At 39.7% G+C, this 8,558-nt stretch overlaps 1 long non-coding RNA gene across 1 annotated transcript; it reads left to right on the top strand.

Moving 5' to 3' along the window:
- Nucleotides 1-1,848: 1,848 nt before the first annotated feature.
- Nucleotides 1,849-2,236, top strand: LOC309345139. The gene is made up of 2 exons (XR_014158011.1): nucleotides 1,849-1,982; nucleotides 2,033-2,236. It is a non-coding gene; the product is annotated as an uncharacterized lncRNA (long non-coding RNA).
- The last annotated feature ends 6,322 nt before the right edge of the window (nucleotides 2,237-8,558 follow it).

The raw sequence follows: 8,558 nt of genomic DNA, 5'->3' as shown, positions 1-8,558 counted from the left end.
AGGCTAAGTAAGCCTCCCATCAGTACAGGAATTTCCACTCCCACAATAGGACTGCCCCTTCTTCTTCCCCCAGGCCCCCCTAAATCTGTCCTGGGGCACATATGGAGGGAGAAAAGTGGGGAAAGTCCAGTTCTACAAGCAGAAATCCTTGTGCTGATTGAATGCCTTAGTTGGATTCTGCCCTCTAAGGAACAGAATACTTTGCAAAATTCTTTCTCTTGCTCAGATTGAAACCAAATCTTTAAGTTAAGAGAAAGGAATGGGGAAGTGTGTTTTTCAGGGGAAAGGCTGAGGCTGAATGGGTACAGTGCATTTTTTTTTTCAAGCCCTCAACTCTTTCTGCAAGATGATCCAAGATTTTCCCATTTCTTAACAATAAAATCTCCAATCCTTTCCATGTTTATCCATGACAGGCTTGGGTGAGCTCATCCATCTTTATTAAGTGTGTGTCTGATCTCTGTATTTAATGTATGTAGTGATGGGGAACGTGTAGCCTTCCAGGTGTTGCTGGACTACAACTCCCATCATCCAGAGCATTGGCCATGCTGGCTGATGAGAGCTGAAGTCCAACAATGGGGGACCACAATTTCTTCATCCCTGGTTTAATGCAATCAACAAATGATTTAAATTAGTTACAAATCAATCAATCAAGGCGTAAGAACCTTCCACTTTTTCCTGCATCTGTCAGATCTTGTTCTTTCCTTGGCTCCATATTATAGAGGAGCATGTAACAGCCTATACCTGAACCTGCAAATACTCATATATTAGCCCAATTTTTGCAAAGGTCAATGAACTACAAGTGTATCACTCTCTGGTTGAGAAACACATTTAGCCCAGGTGCCTGATCACAAAAGTCAGGATATTTATTTCCACTAATATTTTTTAATCATTGCAAGATATACAAGGAATGGATATGTAGGAAGAAGGGAATTATTTGAGGTTCGTGTTTATGGGAATAATTTTCTGAGTAGGTAGTGACTTACTTCTCTTCTGCTGGTTTATTTTATTGCTAACAAGAGGCAACACTATAAACTGGGAATTTTCAGACAGGGAAGCAACCCATTTTATTGAAAGATGCCCCTTGTTTGTGTGAAGTAAAGTGGGCTGGAGGCTAGTTTTAGAATGGTTTGATGGACAGGGAGATTTCTGTGAAAGGAAGGGCAGTATTACATATAACTTGAGTCACCCTCACAAGGGTATCACGGGCAAAACATGCAACAGGTTTTAAATAGTGGTGTATTGAAGGTATCAAAGTTAGGACCAAAAGAGTAGTGGTTCAAGGGAGAAATGACAATGGATGGAAGAATGTTGTTGTTGTTGTTGTTGTTGTTGTTGTTGTTGTTGTTGTTGTTGTTGTTGTTGTTGTTACTACTACTACTACTACTACTACACCACAGGTGGGTGGGTCCAATGAGTCCCAGTCTAAAGAGGGCTCCTCTCTCACTCTCAGCTGCTCATCACACAATATTATTTCCAAGGGGACGTGGGTGGCACTGTGGTCTACACCACTGAGCCTCTTGGGCTTGCTGATTGGAAGGTCAGCAGTTTGAACCTGCACAACATGGTGAGCTCCAATTGCTCTGTCCCAGCTCCTGCCAGCCTAGCAATTTGAAAACATACCAGTGCAAGTAGACAAATAGGTTCTGCTGCGGTGGGAAGGTAAACAGCATTTCCATGCTGTTCCATGTGCTCTGGCACTCTTCACAGTGTCCTGTTGCATCAGAAGTGGTTTAGTCATGCTGGCCACATGACCCGGAAAGTTGTCTGTGGACAAACTCTGGCTCCCTCGGCCTGAAAAGTGAGATGAGTGTCGCACCCCATAGTCGCCTTTGACTGGACTTAACTGTGGCATTTGCCTCCTAGGATGGGTCATAAGGAAAGGGTTAAAATGGGTGTGATGTGATTGGCCAGTGAGAATGCAAGGGGGGAATAAAAGTTAGAGTGGGAGGTTTTGAAAGTCAGTTGAGGTTTGGGAGTAGAGAGTTGAGGTTTGGGTTGTTGAGGGTTGAGGTTTGGGAGTTGAAGAAGGAAGAGGGAGGTTTAGACAGTGGGTTGGTAGAGTTGTAATGTGAGAGAGTGAGAGGAATTGTTAGGTGGAGTCAGATAGATAGTTGGAATAATCAGTTTGGAGTTGTTAGGAACTAAGAATAAGAAACTGACAAGAGAAAAATTAACTGAAACCATAAGCTTGTTCCTGCATTTAAAAATAAACTTGATTATTTGTTTATGTTAACAACTGACTGGACTCCATGTGTCCCTGTGAGATACGGGGTGGTGGCAGCAGAAAAAGCAATCGCAGTGGCGGCACAGGGTCAATAGATCGTCAAACGTCCGGGGGCCCTGTGTGTGATCGCCACATTAACCATACAGGGTTTTTTTCACCTTTACACCTTTTTAATTGTTTTATTCTTCATTTTGACTTAAATAGCTCCCACACAGTAACTAAAAATCATAATGCAGAATAGTAATGGGGATAATACCAACCTCCCTTCTAGAACTCTTTAGAGGATTACTGAGACAGAGGGTTTTGAACTCTCCAAAGCATTTGATGAATGCTAAGTGTTACTATTTTCCTAGCAGTGACCTCTGCTTACTTAAGCTTAAGATCCTCTTAGCATCGTGAGGATTCAGGATTTAAAAATCAATATAAACTGTTGCTTCTTATTTATTGAAAGTCAAGCCTGTGATAGATGCCTGGGCTGGCAGATTCCAATTTCAAGTCAACAAAGCTGAGTCAAGCCTATAAACAAACATGGACTCTCATCCAAAGCATTTCTTGAGACTCTGGGATTTCCACAGATTGAGTTCTGAGGGAAAATAAATATCTATATATCTATATATCTATATATCTATATATCTATATATCTATATATCTATATATCTATATATCTATATATCTATATATCTATATATCTATATCTATAGCTATAGCTATCTATAGCTATAGCTATAGCTATAGCTATAGCTATAGCTATCTTTCTAGATATTAGGCACATTCTGATCTGTGGGTGGTAAGGTTCAATTTGTTCCTGACACACAAGACGAAATGGTTAAATCGGCTATGATAAAATGGGCACAGGACATTGGGCATAACATTATGTTTGAGGACTGGGAAAGGTTGTGGACCACTGGGCTGAACTTCACCGCATGTAATGCTCTGAAGGAAAATGTAATGAAAATGATATATAGATGGTACATGACCCCAGTTAAACTTGCCAAAATATACCATTCGTCTGATAATAAATGTTGGAAATGTAAAGAAAATGAAGGAACATTCTTTCACCTCTGGTGGACATGCCCTAAGGTGAAGGTCTTCTGGGAAATGATATATAATGAGCTGAAAAAGGTATTTAAGTATACCTTCACTAAGAAACCAGAGGCCTTCCTTCTGGGTATTGTCGGCCAGAAGGTGTTAAAGAAGGACCGAACATTCTTTATGTATGCAACAACGGCAGCAAGGATACTCATTGCAAAAAACTGGAAAACTCAAGATCTACCCACACTGGAAGAGTGGCAGATGCAACTGATGGACTATATGCAACTGGCCGAGATGACTGGCAGAATCCGTGACCTGGGAGAAGAGAAGATGGAGGAAGACTGGGAGAAATTCAAGAAGTATCTACAAAAACATTGTAATTTGGTTGAATGTTAAGAAGGATGCTAGATTATAAAAAATTGGCCACCACTAAATTAGATTTGAAATTTGATGATAAGTGAGACTAAAGAAAATATAAAAATTTTTGGAAAAAGTGCTAGATTATATTTGAATGAGTGGACATGAGATTGTAAATAAGTTGATAATTTGTTTGGAAAAAACTTTTAACGATGTAAATGGGAGCGGGAGACGTGAGGGAGTCCAAAGAAGTGATGAAATTATGTCTGTGATAGAAGTAAGATTGTTTATTATTTGTGCATTTATATTTAAAAACTTTAATAAATATTTATTTTTTTTAAAAAAGGTTCAATTTGTTCCTGGCACCAGTCAATACTGCTGTTGTAGTGTGCCTTTGTCATCTTAATAGTTTTGTTTTTTATAAACAGTTTGTGTCATTGCACTACAATTGATTTGACTGAGCTAATTTGCCCATGGAAATCAGAAATAGTTTAACCAGTGTGTATGGTAAAGACATAGTATGCGGAGAGGGAGGGCGAGCGAGTGAGCTGCTAAAATAATTTGTCTCCGAAGATTAAGTTGTTTTCTCCATCAAGTGAGAATAAATAATGCGTTATGATCTCACCCCCACCACCCCCAAAATCCCCAGCTACAATCTCTTTTCTAAATGAACAGTATATTCAGATTGATGCTGACAGATGCTTTTACAGTCAGCTGTACACACACACAGAGGACTCCACATAATCAAGAACTCTGTATGAATCCTGGATCATATGCACACCATAATTTAAAGTTCTGTACTTTAAGTACTTTAAACACTGATGGCTTCCCCCAGGGGATTCTGGGAGTTGTAGTTTGTTAAGGGTACTGCTGACAGTTGGTAAAAGGTAAAGGTAAAGGGACCCCTGACCATTAGGTCTAGTCGTGACCAACTCTGGGGTTGCGGCGCTCATCTCGCTTTATTGGCTGAGGGAGCTGGCGTACAGCTTCCAGGTCATGTGGCCAGCATGACTAAGCTGCTTCTGGCGAACCAGAGCAGCACATGGAAACACCGTTTATCTTCCCGCCAGAGTGGTACCTATTTATCTACTTGCACTTTGACGTGCTTTCGAACTGCTAGGTTGGCAGGAGCAGGGACCGAGCAATGGGAGCTCACCCAGTTGCGGGGATTCGAACAGCTGACCTTCTGATCAGCAAGTCCTAGGCTCTGCAGTTTAACCCACAGCGCTACCCGCGTCCCTTTGACAGTTGGTAGGAGAACCCTATTTCCACCACAGAGCAATAGTTCTCAGACTGGTTTAACAATCAATCACAGGAAACTTTGGGAAATGTAGATCTGTGAGGGGAATATGGGTTTCCTAACAACTTTCAACACCCTTAATAAACTACAGACATTGTGGTTATATGGGGTGGCAGTGGGAGATACAGATATAGAGGGGAGCAGAGTGGGGTTGAAGTCTGTGAGTCAATCTAGGTGACATTAGTTGTTTGAATGCAGTTAACATGCACATTCTTGGTGAGGATGCCTGGGTCTCTGTGAGGTGGTGAATGCAAGTGTCATATATTTCTGTTTAGGCAGCTCAGAGTTAGGTTTTTGTTCTGCCTTTAATATGTAGCTTATCCAGTACATATGCATTTTATACTGTTGGGAAAATGTTCGTTATTTTAAGTTTTTAATTTTATTGCATGTCTGGTGTGGTGATGATTATCATCTGGGGAAACCAATGACTTCAATTTACAAGAAAGGAGATTCCAACTAAATATCAAGAAGAACTTTCTGACGGTAAGAGCTCTTTGACAGTGGAACGGACTCCCTCAGGAGATGATGGACTTTCCTTCTTTGGAGATTTTTAAGTAGAAGTTGGATGGCCATCTGTCATGGGTGCTTTAGTTGAGATTCCTGCATTGCAGGGGGGTTGGACTAGAAGACTCTCGGGGTCCCTTTGAACTCCACAATTCTGTGATTCTATTACAAACGCATTAATTAATGTTTACAGGAAAATAGTTGAAACTTTTTTAAAAAAACAGATAAAAATTCTTCAATATTGCATCTGGTTGCAACATCTAATTAACATTTTAAAGGCTACAGCTTAATTGGAATGAACGACAAGGCTTTGCCTACCTAAGACAGCTCATGAACATGATTGCAGCAAAGTAATTTCCCTTTGTTAGGTACAGATTTTCAGTAATAGAGTTCTCTTGGCTTAATAAAGTTAAGCACCACTTACAACCAACACTTCATTTTGCTTCATTCTATTATATATCAGGGTTGCTATTCTGTTCTTGTAGCCACCACCTGCAAAGGTGTTCATTTCTACTCTCCTACTGTGTGGGTACTCTGTCTAACGCCCAACCTTCTAGTTTTTATAATCGCTCTGCAAAATGCTGTTTGAATTTTTATGAGCTAGGTTTCTTTGCCGCTAATTTAAAGTTTCAGAGATTTATGCTGCCCAGTACGGTTCTATTTTGACTCGATTCGTTTTCAAATGCCCTGTGAGATCCTCTCTATTATTGTCATAATAACAAGCAGGAAAATGTATGTCAAATGAAATTAGTACTTCTAAGCAGATGAGCATACAACTGAGCTACAGAAGTTGAAAGGGGGGGGGGGAATAAAATACTGTATTCTTTTTCAAAGCACTGAAGTACTCAAAAATAAGTCCCACACAAAACTGTTTGGGTTTCAAATAGCTTGTGGCATGGATGCAAAACCTGTGGGTCTCCACAGATTGCCAGGCATCATCCCTGACCATAACTAGGGCTGAGGGGAGCTGGGAGTTCAACATTATCTGGAGGATCACAGGTTCCCCATACCTGGCTTATGGGCACAATTTGAGGGGCTGGAAATTACTTCTACAACCCCAACTGGTGTAGAGCCAGAATATCTTTGTGATACTCTGGCTGCATGAAAAACTGTGGTGTGATATCAAGAGATGCATTGCTCTAAGTTCCATCTACCCATAAGATTGGATCCCAAGAATACAAGAGCAGGACATTCTCAGTATAGACCCATGATAATGGAATTTCCTCCCCAGGGAAATTCACCATCTCCTCTTTTTTAGGAAGTGGGCAAAAAACTAAATTATTTTTAAAATTGCACTGAATAAAGTATTTGAAATGTGCTTTTGGGTGGTGGCTGGAGATGTTTTGGGTAACTTTGAATGATAGTTTAATTTATTATTTTGTGCTGTCATGTTATGCATTTTATCACTTCTGTCTGCATTATTAAATTGCAATGCTCATTGGTTTCCTTGTGTGTATGGAAAAGTATAACGTGCCGTAATTATACTGTGAACCGCCCTGGGATCTACAGATGAAGGGTGGCAGAAGAAGAAGAAGAAGAAGAAGAAGAAGAAGAAGAAGAAGAAGAAGAAGAAGAAGAACCACCAATGTTGGGCACAGGTTTAGTAGTTTGAGGACTCCCATTCTCAGTTGGCCATGCTGACTGAATCTGATGAGATTTGGAAGTCAAACATCATTTAGAGGGCACCATGTTGGTTACTCCTGCGCTAGGATTACTAGAAAGAAGATTAATATAATTTTTGTAGAAGAGATGGGTGTTGCAACCCATTAGCAGATGACTATGCATGATCTGTTTTTGAGAGATCTATGGGATGAGGGCAACAATTCACTCAACACCCTTCCTCCTCCTAATTAATGCCTAAGCATTACTTCTTCTACACACCACCATAATGAGTCTGTTATTTTATTCAAATACTGGTTGAAAAGTAATAGGATTCTATCCAAATAAAGAAGAACCCATAAACTGCAGGCACATTTCGCTCTAAAATGTTACCTAAAAAAAATAAAAAAGAAAGTGCAGATGGCACCACAAATAAATGACTGTCATGCACTAGGATCTTTTCTATGCAAATGACTAATACATCAGTACAATTCTGCCAGAGCAACAGCAAGAGTCTGCCAAAAAGGAATCATATCATAATCAGTGAGTGTTCCTGATTGTTCACTGTTTGTGACACATATGGATCCTCTGAAATACAGAACACCTACCTAGAGAAACAGTCAAATCATTATGCATCATGAACTTTTGCATGTGTTTAGAATGTTTTAAGGAAACTATTTGGTCTGCAATAAACAGACATATTTTCTCAGTGTCATTACAGCAATAGCTGTGCAAAAATAAAAAAAGCAATAAACAAGGCTGTTGTAGTAGCTGTGCTTAAACTTGCAAATCTCTACACTGGAAAGGCATGCTAACTCTCATTGCAGAATAATAGATCGATTACTCATTCAGGAGAACAAATTTACAATAAATATATATATTTAAAGATCCCATGCTGTGTTTGAAGAGAGGAGTTCCATCTCCCACCCCAGAGATTTCAAGCTGTTTTGAAATATGAAAAGGTATGAAGATGTTGATTCTATATGATCTTATTATATTTCAATCAACATACTGATGGAGAAAGCCACTGGCAACAACTATTCTTGCAGCTGATAAACAGGACGCAATACTATCAGTATTGATCAATAACAAATCAGACGATGCAGTGCCTGTCCAATAAGGGTCCTGTTCTATCATAGAAACAATGCCCCCCCCCTAATTAAAAACTCAACAACACTTTGGCTTCCCCAAAAAAGCTCAACAACTTTGATCAATCCAATAGGTAGATCACTGCCACTATTTTTATAGTTGGAGTAGATCGCAGTCTCTTGGGAGTTGGACATGCCTGCTATATATGACAGGTAAATGTTAGGTGACTCACCCATGAAAACTGCAATGTTGGTGGACTGAATTAATTCTGGTCTTGTTTCTTTTCTGCTTAGGAAAGTGGTGTCATGGCTAAGAGCCAAAGATTCAGAGGTCTGAACAGAGGTGTTTTTTCCCATCACTCTTTGGAAGGTTAATTTCTTACCTAATTTATGCATTCATTAATCAAATATTGTAATATTTTAACTCAGTTGAAAAAAACATGTATGCTCCTTC

This window comes from Podarcis erhardii (assembly GCF_964252035.2).
Source record: "Podarcis erhardii genome assembly, chromosome: 1".
NCBI classification, from domain to species: domain Eukaryota; kingdom Metazoa; phylum Chordata; class Lepidosauria; order Squamata; family Lacertidae; genus Podarcis; species Podarcis erhardii.
The sequence above is the reverse complement of the archived record's forward strand: the minus strand, read 5'-3'. Positions and strand labels throughout refer to the sequence as shown.